Raw genomic sequence first — 18,955 nt, forward strand, 5'->3', positions numbered from 1 at the left:
CAGATACAGTTCGTTTGGAGGACGATTTAGATGTATTTTCTTCGTTGGATACGCTAAATAATTTTGGTGGTGGATTCTCTTTATTTTCATTAACCGAGAAAGAATTAATGTTTAAGCTGGGAGATGAAGGGTGGTTGGTTAGTTATGATTATGTGAGATGATAGGGCTGATGAGGTGTATCAAGAGATGTTAGGTTGGTTGTAGATAATATTTTTGTTAGTGACGTTGAATTATTTGATATGTTTCTAGACGTGCATGTTGTTAAAGGTGTAATAGCAGTTGTATCTGTTAAAGTCACTGTAGTAAATTCGTTTCTGTTTGAAAGTATAGCAGTTGGGACAGCTCTGTTTGAGTGATTTTAAATTTACTGAGCAACTACTAAAAATATGGCCATGTTGTTTGCAAAGGAAACATAAGTTGTCTAGTGTCAAAAAAATTCGATTGTTAGTATCTTCATTAGTTATTAAAATGGAGTCGGGAATTGAGCCTGTGGGTGGAGATACGTAAATATGTCAACGGAAACTTAGTATATGTTTGTATTCAGGATTTTGGTTCCTATTCGCAAAAATGACATTGATGAAGTTGGTTTTAGCCCTAAGATCAGCAGTTCGTTTTCTATTACCTTATGTGGGATAGTGGGAGAAACATTGGATATTAGGAGTCTTTCATTTAGAGTAATTAGTCTACGGACTTGAATTTGTATATTGTTTACAGTGATGAAACCTCTGCTGTTTAAAAAAAAGCATCTACGACTTGTGGTTGAGAAATAAATGCAGATACGATTGTTGGTGATTCTTGATAAAAAAAGAATGTGTTTTGTACTAACTAGAGATTCTACCGCTAACAGGTATTCTTCTAATTTAACAGCGTTAAGAGAATTAAAAACTATTGCTTGTAGCTTGAATGGATAGATCGGTTCTTGTTGTTTGCTGGCTGCAGCTGAGTAAGATAGAAATTTTTGTGATGTGGATTACGATAATAATTCATCGCTATGATTTGTGACGTCAAATTCCATTTATCAACAACATGTGATTTCCCTAAGTACTGACCTGTTCCGCTTCGGGTTTTGGTAATTGTCTTTAACGACAAAAAACTGGTGGCGATTAATGACTGGTGTTATTTATTAATGGTTTTATAAAATTCTTTGGTTATGAATTACTTATCAATAGAAAAATATGTACTCACAGAAAATGTTTTTCTATACACAATGAACTAACACTATTATATTTGATGTTAACGTAGTGTAAGAATTCTATGATTGGTTTTTATAAGTTAAATTTACTAATTTGTCAGGATCGATCAAAAAGCATGTGTGCTTGTTCGATATCAGTGCCGGACTCGGATTTAATATTGTTTTAAGTAAAAGCGTTTATTTAAATTACAAAAAACTAAGTGCACCTACAGAGTAAACCAAAACAGTGATACACCTATTTTGAAATATGAATATTTGAAATTTGATGTTTGCAATGTTACCCATTTACCGTTTTCTAATAGCATTAGTTAGTTTGGTTTTTTAAATACAATACCATGTGTATTGTAAATTTGTTGAAATCTTAACTTTAATACTAGTTCAACCACAGACAATACTTACTTTTCATTTTATGCAGTCAGGAACATTTTAAAAAGATAAAACAAAAGCCTAGGAACGCCTAATCGTGTCAATAAATTTCTGAATTTGAATACCTCATATCGCTCTATGATCTTTTTATATATATATATATATATATATATATATATATATATATATATATATATATATATATATATATATATATATATATATATATATATATATATATATATATATATACCCGGTATTTAGGCGTTCCACGCCCTTACGGTAGGGATCTATGGAGGAGTATCACCTAGCCGCAAGCCCTTATCTCTTGCCGTACTGCTCCACCATAGGCCGATCAGATACCAGCATATTCTAGACTAAGCCGCAGATTCATTTTAGAATTTTAAACTACTGCGTTAGCCTTTTTGTTTGCTATTTACCGAGCCGGGGATTTGAACTGACATCTCTCGCATTGAAGCGAAGGAGAAGCCAGCCGCCCAGCCCGCTTGGCTATCCGATCGACTCTTTTTCTTTTTCTTTTCTTTTTTTTAACGAGACGAAAATCCTATTTAGCATGACTAGAAAAATCGGGACGGGTGTAGTAACCTTGCGATATTTTATACCATATTATAAGTACATCATATACATGTATACGGTGTAGGTAAAAGTTTATGCTCGGTATAGTAGAATTTAACCGGATATCTAACTCAGATATAAAATCATATTTTTAGCGGATAGACAAAGATAACAATCATATTGTCCCTTTGTCTCCTCTCTACATTCCTCATACACGCCCATTATTACGACGATTATTTCCGATCCAGCTTATACCTAAGAAACAGCGGCAAGGTTGCCTTATTAAATATTTTAACTCAACATTGAATTGATTCAACAAATTGGCGATCAGTGGCGCGGTTATATTGCCATTTAAAACTGGATGATGATATTAAAAAAGAAACACTAATTGACACACATAGATAATTTTGGCAACATCGCCATTTGTCAATCCTCTTCAATAGCAAACTGCGTACTAGACAGGCTGAATGCTATGCTATGTATTTTAGAGGTGGGTCGTTGACGTTTGTATCATTAACGAAACTGAACCGTTTGACGTAAACAAGTAACTAAATAAAAAACTAGTTAAATTATTCAACTAGTTGGTTGTTTACCATTAGTTTCAAATAAGCGAGTACGTAAACAAACATAGTGGCTATTATCGTTTACGTGTATATGTAATGAAGTGAAAGAAACTAACGAAGGATATATTTATTATAACTTAAAAAATAAATTAAACAATGCAAATAGTAAATAGTACTTACATTTACATTACACATAATTAATAAATCGCGAATCGTCTAAATTGACATTTAAAAACATAAGATTTTCCACTTTACTTGTTGTTAACCCTGTTCTTCTTTGATTTAAAATTAAACCAGATTTTGAACATGTGTTCACAAGGAACAGATGTTGCTACAATATTACAATATTTTATGAATATGGATATGGATATACATGGTGATGGTTTTTCCACCGCTGTGATGGACAGTTCCAATCTCCGTTCGAATTTTTTCTGGGTAATATATCATCAGACAAATACAGGTCGACTTTTTTTATAGCTCTCATACAGGTGTATGTTTAGATGAGTCATGTATAATAAACTCATCAAAAATACACCATGGATTTAAGTCATCTTTATCGGTTTCTTTTTCTTGTACTGGTTGATTTTTAATAGTACAATCTTCTTTTTCTTTAATTATAGAAGTAACCAGCTTCTTAACTCTTTCTTTTGTTTTTTTAGCTTCATCTTTACCAGAAAATCCCTGAATTTTATATCGTTTTTTGTCGTTAACGAATCTACGATTTCTCACTGGGATGGCAACTAGTTGATGGTTGATTAAAAAAAACTCCGTTTTGTGTAGACGTAAACAGAGTAGCCACGAACACTTTACGTCGACGAGGACGATTAGTTGATCTGAGAGACTACTATAAAACTAAAAATAGCATGCGACTCTTTCGGGACGGTGGACAGTCGGGCGAACGGTTGACATTGAAAATAAAATAACTAGGTAATATAACTAGGATCTGCATTTTCGATTTCAAATCTTTATTGATAGTTCGTCAATGGATTTATTTATTGTAAATATTTAATTAAGAAGTATTTTTCTTAGTCAAAATTATTTACCTGGTATAAGAATAATAATTTTATTTTCAAAAAATGCATATTTGTAGAAGATATGCTTCACTCTCCGCTGCTTCACTTTTATGCTCCACTTTCTGAATATTGCAATGATTGAAACTTCTCCTGATGCATTTCTGTCTGTTCCGACTACTTCTACTACAAGTACTGACATACTGCCAACGCCACCCAAGCGTCAAATGGTGATGAATACTTCCATTAATAAAAATATTAGTTTAGAACAAAAGAAAAAAATAGATATGGATTTAAACCTATGCATAGACTCGTTTCATCCATTTTCCATTGTTAAAGGACGAGCTTTTAAAAAAGTTTACAAGGTAGATTCCTGGATATAAACTGCCAACAAGAAAAACTTTGTCAGGTTGATTACTTCAGGAATGTTATATCAAAACTGAGCAAATTGTTAGGGCACAAGTTGTTAAAGTAGTAGAAAATATCTGTATTACTACTGACTTTTGGACATCTGGAGTAATTAAGAGTGTCAAAGCATTAACAGGACATTATTTAACCGAAAATTTCAAATATAAAATGGTTTTATTAGGTTGCTGCGATTTTTCTGGAAACCATAATTCATAAAACATCGCTTTTGAAATTAGTGAAATTATTAATCAGTGGGGTCTAAAAGGAAAAGTAAATTTTGCAGTAACTGATAATGCATCAAATATGGTCAAAGCTATTAAAAATGTTTTGGTATGGAAATATTTAGGTTGTTTTGTTCATACGTTAAATTTATTGGTGAAGGACGCACTTAAATGCTGTCGTGTACAAATAGATAAAATAAAGAAAGTTTTTTTTTTCAACATTTCGGAATGTTGGAACACAGGAAACTCGGTGGAACTCCAAATACTAAAAAAAAAATCGGTTGCCTGTAAAGTCGGTTTTGCGGGCGAAGATTTTACGTGACAACGTCTTTTTCTCGGTAGAATATTTATTGATATAAATATTATTAAATTGCACAATAGGAACAAGGAATTGAATGAAAATAAGAATTGCACAAATTTTAACTATAGAAATATATTTTGTTTACTAAAACATTGTACATGTAAACTTAAACTTAACTAATTTCTATTTGAGTGATTCAACGCGCCTAATTCTCTAGTGCTGCGCGCGCAGCGGACCGATCATGTTTGAGTGGGAGAGAGACGCAAGGCATTCGCCGGTCCGGCGGGCCTCTCTCTCGTTCGGTGACTCATCGTAACAGACGTGAGCGGGCGTTACACTTTTTCATGAGTGACTCCGAGCCACAACCTAATTTAAGACGTTGTCACGTCAAAACAACAGGTCAAATAAAACCAATAAGTTTGGCAACGTTGAACTTCCATTTCTTTTATTATTTCCAGTAATGCATTTTCGACGCTATAAGTGGAGGACCTAATATACCTCTCTCTTTTTCAACAGGTGTTTCTCACTCCATCTCACATAACGTTCATACCTTACCATAAACTTTTACCTACACTGTATACACATAAGAATTGTATATTGTAATATATTTTTACATAACAACTCGAGAACGACTACATTAATTTGGCTAATTTTATTTTTACATATTTATAGGAAATAAATGAAAATAAGTTAAATAAAATTAAACAAAAATAAATTAAATTTAATTAAATTAAATATTAGTAAACAACGTTATTTAAAATTAAATAAAATTAAATAAAAATAAATGAAATTAAAAAATTACATAAACTTTTAAAAGCTTAATGAAAATTAAATAAATAAAAATAAATGAAAAATTATAAGAAATCATAACAAATACAAAATAAAAAACATGTATAAAAAGTTAGACATTATATAACTAAAATGATGTTATATATACATATAAAAGTTAATTAAAAAAAATTACAAAAAAAGTTACAAAAAATTTAAAAAAATTATAAAAAATCATAAAAAATTATAAAAATTTATAATATAAAATTATATAAAATGAAATTAAATTAGTTAAAATTTAATAAAATTAAATAAAAAATAATATATAAATAAAATATAATACAAAAAATTAGGCAAAAAATAAAAATTCTAAAAATTACAAAATATTACAAGAAAAACCTGAAATATAAAAAATCATAAAAAATTATAAAAAACTAAAAAATTATAACAAAATATACAAAAATTATAAAAATCATATAAAAGTAAATAAAATTATAATATAAAATTAAATAAAGTTAAATAAAATTAAATAAACTAAATAGAATTATATAAAATTTAATAAAAGTAAAAAATACATATTATAAAAATTGAAGTAAAATATCAAAATTCTAAAAAATATGAAAATTTATTAAAAATTAAAATTTTCAAAAATTGCAAAATATTACAAAAAATTATAAAAGATTATTCAAAAAGTATAAAAAATTATAAAAATTATAAAATAATATAAAAAATAAAACAAAAATTACATAAAATTAAAAAAAAAAGTGTGTTCATGAACCAAACTCTTTGCGCTTTTATTAAAAGGTGACAAACCTCGGTCATAAAACTATCGGCTGCCGACAACAAAAGTATGCCAAATTTTGCAGGGTGTATCAAGATATTTAAGTATGTAAACAAAGAGTAGCAGATCAATACCGAGTAATTATAAGAAAAAATATCTTATCCAAGAAACCAGACGAAATACTATCAAAAGGGAAGTCAATCAGAACATTATTAAACAAAAGGTAGTTTTAAATCAAGTTCCTAAGAAAATATATGAGCAGATTTCTGAGCTTGCCATACGACCAGCTCGACTTGATAACACAGCAGAAGTCAATCAGAACATTATTAAACAAAAGGTAGTTTTAAATCAAGTTCCTAAGAAAATATATGAGCAGATTTCTGAGCTTGCCATACGACCAGCTCGACTTGATAACACAGCAGAACAACGAGTTGCTAGATAGAATGGTAAGCGAAATGACATGTACAGTACAAAGTGGAACAAGTTTAGTTAAACAAACCTACTTAGCAGAACAACATTACTAAAAGTAAACTTTTCCAAGAAACTGGGTGCGCAATTGTAAATACCATTACAAATTGTAAACATTGAAATTCTAGCCAATCATGTCGTAGAAGCCCATATATTCAAATATTTACATATACATATTTACTGTGCAGCAGTAGGAATTGTTTAAGGACATTAAAATCAAAACACGACGGGGTACTAATATCTGGAGGACAGGTAATGGAGTTGCACCTTGGGAAAAACATCTGCCAAGGAAAATTGAAACATTTCGTATTGACCAAATGGATCAAATCACAAAATATAATCGACGAATAACAAGTAAAATTGTAATCAGAAGAGATGAAGACATAAGCTAACAACTCACAATAGGATCCAGAAAACAACCCAGCGTACATTAAAACAAAAACTCTCCGTTTATACAGGCTGACTAAGAAGTTAGAAAATTGGTAACAACCGAAAATTTGACAATACGCTCTGTGAGAATGCCGAGAAGGCGTTCTATCGAAATGTTAATTCCACTGTAGAAAGTGCCAATAAATCGTATGCAAGCCAAGAAGAAAAACATTAGTTTTGGGGGAAGTTAGCTTTCCACACCAGGATCGAAAATACGACGCACAACTGTCAATACTATGTTACTACTCAATACGAACCCTTTACTACTGCATAAATTTTAAATATTACTATAGAGTTTAAGAACGGAAAATCTCCTGGACGAGACTAGTTCGCACTACCTTGTTCCAGTGTTGTCTGATCAAGATTAATAATTATAATAAATAAGATACATTTTAAAATATATCGTCCTTACCATTTCCAACTATCGAATTTAAAAAATCGGGTTTTTCAGATTCGGTAGTACTGAAATTGCTACATGTATATTTAAATACATCATGTTTTACCCCGATATTGAACATGTCAAAATGATATCCGACAATTGCGGTGGACAAAAGAAAACCTTTGATTTTTCTGCCATGTGTCAATATGTTGTTAATTGTCACCCAAATTTAAAAACAAATGACCATATGTTTTTTTTACCGGGTCACTCAGATATGGAATGTGATTCTGTCCTTTTAAAAATTGAATCTAAGTCAAAAAATTCTCCTGTATACACCCTTGAAGGATGGTAATAAATAATTATAAGACTTGCACGCACTAAGCCATGCCCATTTGAACTGACATACCTACTTCATGACGACTCCTTACATTTCAACCAAATAAAGGTGATACATTGCACTAGAAAATAAAATAAAATCAAAGGACAAGCAAAACCAATATAAAAAGAAAATTAAGTACAAGGTGAAGAGCAAACAAGTAATGGAAATCAACTAGCATTGACCGAAACTTTTTATCTCTTGAAACCAAACAAAAAAAGAGGCAAACAAAATAGTATAAACCCCGTTAAAGCATACGAAGAAAGGCTACCAGTCATGGGTGCGAAGAAAAAAACATCTTGTCGCTATGTGAACAAAACCTAATAACTAGGTTATACTACCAATATTTCCAATCTTTACCAACATCTAGTACTGCCAGAGATTATCTTCCAGAACCTGACGCAACCGAAGACAATAAAAACGTTTAACTGAATATTTAAAACTTTTAATTTACAATTATTTTACAACAATTGAAGGTCAGAACTGAGTATTTCAGGTATCTACAGGACGTGAAGTTCCATAATTATTATTGTATTGTGATTATTTTTAACTTTTATGTTTTATACATTTCTAATTACAAATGATTTCTTTAAACATAATTTTCCGATTGTATCCTAGAACTTTAATTTGTAATTAAATGATTTGTAGTAAACTTTGTAAGAAAATTAAAATTATTTTAATTTTCCCCCTTTTCAATTAAGGGGAAAACAGGGACAATGCCCCTTATATGAATGTGTTAAAATTACACCAATATGAACTGTTGAAAATGCCATATTCGCAATTTTGAAACATTGAACCAAAACAAATAGTTGATTAACACAAAAAGCAAAGTAGCGAATGTGATTTTTTGAAAAAAAAAACGGCAAGCAGTTCAATTTTTTTATAAATCTAACAAGGAATAAATATTAAATATAAAAAATATAAAAATGTTTCCATTTGTCAAGGCGCTAATTAAGGATTCTCTAGAAAAGAGTTATCTTTCTTTCCTGAAAAGTACCACTTTTCACATTCGATAGTTGGAAATGGTAGGGACCTCTTCAAGAAATATAAATAACTTTTAAATAATACAAAATCACACTTAATTTTCAACAAAAAATTTACAATAATAACTACATTCATATCCTGATTGTGAATATCACTCTTCCCTTCAGGAACTTTCCCGTTACTCATTAAATAGTTGCAGTAAAACAATGATCACCTGTAACTAGATAACCATAATGGATTTTTATACTGTTATTTCTCAAATATTTGATAATATTCCTTGTACATGTAAATAAGATTATTTAATTTTTATTTTTCATTTAATTATTTAGTTAATTAATTGGAATTTACTATGAATAAATTGCACCGATATAATATTGGCATAATTTTATACCAAACAGCACCCTAATACCGGTAGACTAGGCGGGATCTGTAGAAATTCAGACCATAATGGACATTTTCCATAGGAAGCTATTTTTTTGCTGGACTCCCTTCAGGATGTACCCAATATCGATAATCACGATATGCGCCAGTCGCAAACCCTGTGCTAAACTTTTTATTTAACAAAATCTGAAAACAATTGAAAATTCTCATTTTATTGCTCCTATTTTTGTTTATAATTCGGAAAATATTGATCCTAGAAAAAAAATTATAACAAGTTAAAAGTTTCGTTATTCAATTTTACACAATATTTCGTTAGCTAGAAATTGAAATTTAATGTTTGTTGTTGAAAAAATAACAATAATTGAAAAAAAAAGTACAAAAAAATGAAGTTAATCCTTTAAATGTTTTCGACTTTCTAAACTTGACTTACAAGCTCCATATTTCGCATAGAAAAACTTTTTAATATGTTTAAAACGTGTGCTTAAGTTTGTTAAGATCGGTCTTATAGGTTTTGCATAATAATTTTGCAATTCAGCGTACTGGAAAAAAATAGCAAATTTTCAAATTTATAGTAGGCCCTAAATAAGCCTCTCAGATAGTTGAAAATTTTTTTACATATAAAGGAAGGCTCAAACTTTCAAACGCTTTTTGTAAAATTCAAATCGGTTTACTAGGAGAGCCTAGAAATTTTTTTAAAATTTTAAACATTTTTTAGGCTTATAAACAAATTGAATAACTTTACGAGCTTTAAACATATCAATTTCAAAATTTAAAAGGTTGTGATACAACCTCAGCATTTTTTTATCAAGGAAAAAGCAAAATTGTTAAATGGTTTTCAACAAATAATGATATGTCGCAAAAAGCAACCAGTTTTAATGAAAAAAGTGCCACTAAGGAAGAAATTAAACGCAGCGGATGTAAAATTATATCGGCATTGTATATGGGCCACTCAAAGTGCGATTTTACATTGAATAAAATTCGCTACTTGTGCTTTAAAAAAGGTTGCAAAAATAAAAATTTTCAATTGTCCATGCTCCACCAACACAATCTGCAGCTGAGCAACACTCGCTTCGTGTATATTTCCAAGTACAGCAGTGGCTTGGAAATAACCTGAATGCCACTTTTTTTTAAAGAAGCGTCTTTTAATGTTCTTTAAGTGTATAAATTTTGAAATTGATATGTTTAAAGCTCGTAAAGGTATTTAATTTGTTTATAAGCCTAATATATATAAAAAACGTTTAAAAATTTAAAAAACTTTCTAGGCTCTCCTAGTAAAGTGATTTGAATTTTACAAAAAGCGTTTTTAAAGTTTGAGCCTTTCTTTATGTGTAAAGAAATTTGCAACTATCTGAGGGCCTTATTTAGGGCCTACTATAAATATGAAAATTTGCGATTTTTTTCCAGTAGGCTGGGTTGCAAAATTATGATGCAAAACCTATCCGACCAATCTTAACAAAATTTAGCACACGTTTTAAACATATTAAAAGGTTTTTCTAGGCGGAATATGGAGCTTGTAAGTCAAGTTTAGAAAGTCGAAAACATTTAAAGGATTACTTCATTTTTTTGTACTTTTTTTCCAATTATTGCTATTTTTCAACAATAAACATTAAATTTTCAATTTATAGCTAACCAAATATTGTGTAAAATTGAATAACGAAACTTTTAACTAATTGTTTCTCTAGGATCAATATTTTCCGAATTATAAACGAAAATAGGAGCAAAAAAATGAGAAATTTTCAACTGTTTTTAGATTTTGTTAAATAAAAAATTTAGCACAGGGTTTGCGACTGGCGCATATCGTGATTATCAATATTGGGCTCATCCTGAAGGGATTCCAGCAGAAAAATAGCTTCCTATGGAAAATGTCCAATCCAAAACAGATCCCGCCTAGACTACGGTTATTATATTTTTATCATTTAGTTTTCTCTGTACCGTTGACAGTAAATCTTACTCTTATTTCTTTTACCTAATTTAAAATTGACTTACACAAGCAACATATGCAAGATTTTAAAAAATTTTACCTTTGTGTAAAATAATTCATACTTTGATCCATTTAAATCTACTATTTAAATTCCGGAAATAAAAAAAACAGTCAGACTCGCAGCTATTGTTTTCTCATGAAGGTATTGTTGTATTCATGAATATATAATTAAAACCGCAACATAGAAATAATTACAATCTAACACCATTATATTTTTATATAGACACGCTTCTGCAACTCTTTTTCTATTTCCTCATTTAAATTACCGTTTGCATGAATAATTTATGGTTCTGAAACACGAAAATTTGAATGGACGGTTCGCTCTGACTGAGTGTAGGCAGATGTTTAATTTTCACTGCGGTTGCTTTAACAATCAAAAAGGTGCAATTAGTTTTTATTGAAATAAAAAATTTTAAAATTCAGCAAAGTAAACAAAGTGAGAATTTCTGGCAATTATAAAAAACTTAAGATAATATATACAAACAAAATCTTGGTAGACTTAGTAATTTTTTTTATACTTATTTTACACTTTTTTCATTCGAAAATCTAAATCACCAACATTTTGTAAAAACATGTTCTTAATTTATTTTAAGTAAAGCAGGAAAAAACTAAAAAAAAAACTTCGACTACAAATAGGTCACACCTGACTGACCCCAGTCGACTTATGCAGAAGAATTAGTCGTCTAAGTGTCACACTTGGCTAAAGTGTTACACCATACTCATAGTCAAACCTGTTTTTTGGAATGTCAATGTTACCCAAAATGAAGGCAAGAGAATCAACTCAGTACCAACACAAAAAACTTACTTCGGTTATAACCAAAGTAATAAAATACCTAAAAGAGATTAACATATTGCATACATTATAAGAAAATATAACCTACATATACAGAGTGTCCCATAATTAATTAGACATTAGCTAATTGGTGATAGCTGAGGACATGTACCAACTCATAAAGCCCCCCATAAAATTATTAATCCTTCCAAGATATAGTAAACTGATCACCGGCATTCTTTGGAGATAGGTAAACTCATCACCGCAGATAAGTAAACTCATCACCAGCATTTTTGGCCTAAGGCACTGGTTTCTAATGCAGAAGATTGCCTGTTACCTGTTATACTTCTCGTTTATGGGGTAATTGATTAAATTCAGAAATTATTTTAAGCAAATTATTGCTTTAAAATATATCTTAATCTGTCAACCTAAACGGTTTTAAGGTCTGAAAATTCAGTTGCATAGGTTTTCGATAGTCAACTTTATAATGAAAATATTTATGAGCATGTGCTGTTTCTGTTTACGTCGAAAATAGTTCCCGAAAACTTAGAAATAGAAAAACTTATTAACTAATTAGGAATTTATTAGTTAAGACAGAATGAATCAAAATGCTTAAGTTCAATTTACTGGTATTTATAAACGGTCAAATCCTATTTGATGAAACATTATTCTGTGAAAACAGCAAAAAAATAAAAAAATTGAATATGCTTCTAAATATGCAGGGTGTTTCACTCTACCACCGTTCACGAAACATGGAAATTGTGTCAAGTAAGAAAAATAGCGAAGTTGTCTAAAATTAAGTGGCCTATCACCAAAAATTATACATGTGGCATGATTTAGGCTGTTTTTTATTAGAAAACCATGTTTAATATTTCACCGATTCACACTTATTATTATTACCGTACTTTTCTCAAATGGATAATGCAGAAGTAACATAGATATTTTACATACATACTTTGGTTTGTATCTAACAGTTTTGTAAATAATAATGTTGTTATTCTTATTGCAATTAAAATTCAGAAAATTTAACCAACTAAACTTAATTAATTAAATGGTGTCTGATGTAAAACTGTCATAATAAAAAAAAACCAAAAATCTTTTGCGTCACATCCATAGGTGGAAAGTTAACGTACATAAGTAATATCTGGCATACTTTTTGAGATATTCAATGTTTTAGAATGATCTACTTAAAATCTAAAACTTTTTTTTGGGTACGTGAAACACATAACTCTGAAATGATATAACTAAGACTCTATTTCGATTGATTAAAACATATGAATATTATAAGTGATAATGTGACTTTAACAATTTAATCAGAAATCTAAAAACGTAATATCAGAAGGGGTAATCTACTTATAGCAACAAAGTCATATTATGCCTTGTCTACAAGACACATCTTGTACAGTTGACTTAAATAACTTAATTAAGCTGATTTTATTTTCTGTTTGCGGTTTGCAAGAGGTTTACGATCTATACCTGCCACGTAATGCACTTAGACCAGTGATGAGTTTACCAATCTCTCTGTTTTTCTCTCTATTTTTAAGGCGGTGATGAGTTTGTATTGTACTATGTACGAGGGTATTTATGCTAATTGGTGATGAGTTTACGTGTACCCATGGCTGACATCAAAATAAAGCGTTTGAGCTCAAATTGCTTATGCAAAATGTTAGTTTTCGTTCTACAGGGTGATTCATTAATATTTTTTTATATTATTTTCAGGGATATATTAAAAACTATTACACCGATTTAAGTTAAATTTGGTATCTTGCTATTATTTGGTATGATTAATATGAAAATAATATTAGTTTTACCATTGACACTAGGTGGCGCCACCTACTATAACATTGGTACATTAATGTGGCCATAATTTTTTTGTCCGCCCTGTATAAATATTCTAGGAAGAAAATTTGAAATAACATTTATTTCTTCACAAAAAAGATATTCTTGTTTCAAATCAAAAAAGTACACCGTTTCCGAAATAAACGTATTTTTTAGAGACGTGCATAAAATGAAAAAATTTCACAAAAACTTATATAAATTCAAACATTATTCAAAAGGTCTTAAATACCAGTCAAAATTTAACGTATTAGTAGTAGATAATTATTTTTGCAAACAAAATGCATATGAATCAAGCAGCAGTATTAGATTATAAAAAAGCAGCTGGTAATTTAGATACTAATACAGGTATTATTGGAAACCAAAATAATAGTATTTGAAGCACCAACGTTTCAATTGCACAGGAACATGCGGATAACAGAACTCAAAAAAGAAAAGTCAAAAACAAAACGGAACTTCAACAAGTGGGAAAAAAAGAAAGTCGTACACGTTAATACGTGGAAGTGCAATAAACGAAAACTAAGTTACGTAGCTGAAGATGTGTAAAAAAAAGGAACGACTATTTCTACAAGAGAAATAAAAGCCGTGTTTTCTTGTAGAATGAAATTCTTTAAAAAATGTACACATAGTAATAGGCTCACTATTTTTATTCACTATTGAAGCTCTACGGCTTATTATAATATCAAACGTCAATTTATTGTGTCTTGTGTGGAAAGTAAACCCACAGCAACAATGAGACGAAACGTCACAAAACCAAAACAAAGTACGCTGATTTATAAATTTTTCATCAACAATGTAGCCATTAAACTATATAAAACTGTTTTTAAATACGCTGGCAATTTCAACTTCGGTTGTTACAATTGCTTAAAAAACAAACAACCTGGGGGAATAATTGAATCAGACAAAAGGGAACGACAAGCTCCTAGTAACAAAACATCCGAAGTTGTTATCCCGAACGTACGAGAGTCATTACTCTAGAGAATAATACATATCGAGAAAATGTATCAACTTTACATAAAACACTGTGCGAACACCAATATACCTACGTCTGAAATTGCTAAATAATGGGTTTATACACATGTTTTTAATGCACAATTTAAGTTGAAATTCAAAGTTGTAGAAAATGACAAATGTGATACTTGTGATATGTACTGCAGCCAATTGAAAGACCCCCTTTTTAGTTCAACCGACCAAGAAAACTTACAGAAAAGGTATAATGCTCACCTAGCCTATGCAAAGAAAAGATTTGATTTAAAAATGCTGATAAGGATATTGCCAAACATAATAAAAAAACATAAAGTATTGACTGCAGATCTGCAAAAATGTTTGCTTACTCCGATGTTGACATGTGGATTAAATTTCTACAAACAGAAATTATGGACATTTGATTTAACTATTCATGAAGCATCAGACGGAAGAGCTCATTGTATGATATGGTACGAATCAAAAGCTGGCCGCGGTGGTGACGAGATAGCATCGGCCCTTCTCAAATAGGCAAAATTAGTAATTCCCAATGATGATGTCGAAGAAATAACTTTGTGGTCAGTCAATTGGTATGGGCAAAATAAGAACATTATGCTAATAGCTTCTTTATTTTGGATTTTCTATAAATGGTAACAAATTAAGGTTATTATTCACAAATTTTTGCTTAAAGGCCATACGTATATGAAGATCGATACAATACACGATCTGATTGAGAAAAAGCAAATAATATGAGTATTCAAACCCCTTGGGATTAGCAACAATCTATACATGGTTGTTCACCAAAGATATTAGTTCATAATGTGGAATTAAATAACTTTAAAAAATTCACTGATCTGTATAAAAAATCCACAGGAATTAATGCAAATTTTAAATAGGAACAAATACCGCTGGTATACAGAAAATTTTAGATTTCCGAATGTGTCCATTTTCACCAAGAAAACGTAGACGAGCTGTATTACAAAACAGCTTTTGACGAAGAATTTAAAGATCTTAGCTTAAAGAGAGAAAACACTACATTTTCTCAATGTCTTGCCATAAGTCGAACATAACAAAAACCAATATTTTTAGCAAAATGCAACGATTTAATGTCATTATTACCGTTTTTATCCAGTGAATGTCATGCCTATTATAAGTCTTTGCCTAAAGTTGAGCATGCTTCCAATTTTCCGGAATATAAAATGAATAATTAATAAATGAACTTATGACTAAATTTTTTATTTCAAAGCGAAAACTCTTCAAAAGATGTTTAATTACCATAACATATTACAATAGCATCAGGAGCTATAACATTATGTCATGAACTTATGTAAACGATTAAAGGTAAACAACACTATGTTTATTAAAAAAACCTATTTATGTTTATGTTTATTAAAATTCATTCCTACCTAAATTAAGTTTAAACTGCAGTAATACATACAAAAGTAGTTAATTATTCTATGTGTCTTTTAAATGACAATTTAGTGTTGATAATTAAAAAGGCTTAATAATAATAATTATTTTCGAGGTACGGCATACTATAAACCGCCTTTTCTCAAAAGTACATTTCATGACATAGTGTAGTTTACTTCTGACACACAGATATTTTTTCCCATATTGTTAGCACATAATATCAACTGCATGTGAATCAAGAATGATTTTTCATCCATTTTTTCCGTTTTTTTTGGCCATTTTTACACTGAAACCTCTCTGAATTCGAACACATTTTTCGAAGATTGTTGTTTTTTCATATGTTAAGCACTTAACTTTATTTAAATGTGACAAATAATGATTTTTGTTTCCTTCGCTCTTTATCCGAGTCGTGATGAACATTTAAATATTATAATTTATGGAATAAATTATTTATTAAAAGTAATTATATTTAATTTTAAATATTGAAAGGACAATCAAATAGAGAAATGAATGAAGAGAAGTAGTGGAAATAGCGAAGTCACACCAGAAACTGTAAAACCAACCCCAGGATGGGATGATACCCCACACAAAAAGGATCTTCAAGTAAAAACAGCTTCAGTTTCTTTGGAAGCATATATATATATATATATATATATATATATATATATATATATATATATATATATATATATATATATATATATTATAACTATTATATATATTATAACTATTATAAGATAACCTTTTTTCAATTTCTATTTATATTTCTAAGTGTAATTAAACTGGTCTTTCTCATCACTTTTGGCATCACCTCTGTCAGAATTATTTCCGTCATTTGGATAATGCAAAGTTAGTTAAACTTCGTCAATTTCCTTAGCCACAGTATCGTCATCTTTTAAACTCTCATATATTTTTAACAATTCCTCCTTATTTTTGGGATTATTAGGATCATATTTTTTCATCATTGTTTCTAAACCACAAACAGTATTTATTAATTACCACGATTGCCCAGCGTATTATATATTATACGCAAGAATCAACGACCTTCAAAATACTCACCAGTATAAATTTCAATACTATTTATATAACTATTCCATATTTAGAGCCTTACTAGTTAAGCGCTATAAAATATTATCTGAAATAAGTCGAAAAAGTTCTATAAACTCTCTTAAAATGTAACCGGTGCACTATTATACATCCTAAGAAAACTAAGCACAAAACTAATCACCCTTTACCGCGAAGCGAATATAAATTTCTAATGGTATCATAAAGAGTTACCTTTTAACATCTACTCTTTAACCTATATTGGGAAAACAATTTTTTCTTTTATCTGGCGGACTTTGGTAGCATTTAGTCAAAGTGTTATCTTTCAATTGTTTCGTTTTATACATTTTATACCCCCCCCCCCTCCAATGATACCGATAATGAGCAACGAGGCCATCCTATTATTCTTGTATATTACGACCAGCTTGTTATCGTTTAATATCACTTTTTAGCCGTTTTGATAATCACATTAATAATTATAAGTGAGTAAAACAACATTTAAGTTATTTTTTAAGTAATATTAACATTAGCATATTATTTTTACATTACAGTATTTAAAAAAAAGACTAAATATGAAAGTAGCTTTAGTAAAATTTTGTACTTATTTTATACAAAGTACTTTAAATTTATATACTATTAAAGTGTATATCTGATATCGGTTCATTCTAACAACTCATCAAAAATGTATGGCAAAAGCTTTTTCCTTTAAAGAGCGATTATAATTTTCTTAAGTAGTATTTATAAAAGCATTTATTTACTTACACAAAAGTATTTTCGACCCAATTTTGAAATACAGTATGTGTGGGCCTTACTCCTAAGTAAATATTTATTGTCGAAATGAATGTCTGCTCTTGAATATTAACGAAGGTAAATAATTCACGAAAAACCTGTTAAAATATTGAACAGGTATTCATAGCACGGCTTATTAAAGTTTTAATCCCAAGTTGGTATTTTACCTAATTAATTTGCATTGGTATAAGATACAGCAGACGAAATAGTATAATTTAAATATTAAAACAACTGCTTTTATATAGAGTCATCAAACAAAATTCCATTCAATAAACTAAGGAAATAAAAGACCTTTGTTTGTTTGGAAACCTAAATATTTCCACTGAATGATATTTGAGTATCACGGAAAAAATTTTTGTGAAACGCCTTACATATCGTGGGCTTTACTGCACAAATCCGTTATGTCCGTAATTGTTTCTTCTGAGAAAAGTAAGTTTTATTGTTGACTGTCTCATTAAAACTAAACAATAAGTTTCTTATAATTATTATTTGATAAAACTTAAAACTTGAAGGTAGATATATTTCGGCAACACATATTTGGCTTACAATAATATTATTGTTTATTAGCGAGGCTAAAAAAATATGGAATTTATATGATTTTCGCAGAATAAAAATAGCAAAAATGTATTGACCAGTTTAATCTTAAACTAACACAAGAAAAATTTTATATCATGTATTAACAAATTCCTTTACTATCGTCTTCAATATCTTCATCACTGTTAGTGAAGGAAGGAATTTCTTCTTCAGCTGATTTCGATATTGGCAAATATTTGTACCAACCGTGAAATTCTTCTATGATGTCCCCTTTATGACACAGTTGCAGCAGGCTAGTTTTTTTCATTCGTGTTATTGGAATTATTTTTAAATAAAAATTTTAAAGGGTTATTTCTTCAAAAAAATTTGGAGTTTTACCAAACACTTGAATTACTTTGAACTCTGAAGTATCATCATACCTAT

The sequence above is a fragment of the Diabrotica undecimpunctata genome, chromosome 5 (assembly GCF_040954645.1).
Source record: "Diabrotica undecimpunctata isolate CICGRU chromosome 5, icDiaUnde3, whole genome shotgun sequence".
Lineage (NCBI taxonomy): Eukaryota > Metazoa > Arthropoda > Insecta > Coleoptera > Chrysomelidae > Diabrotica > Diabrotica undecimpunctata.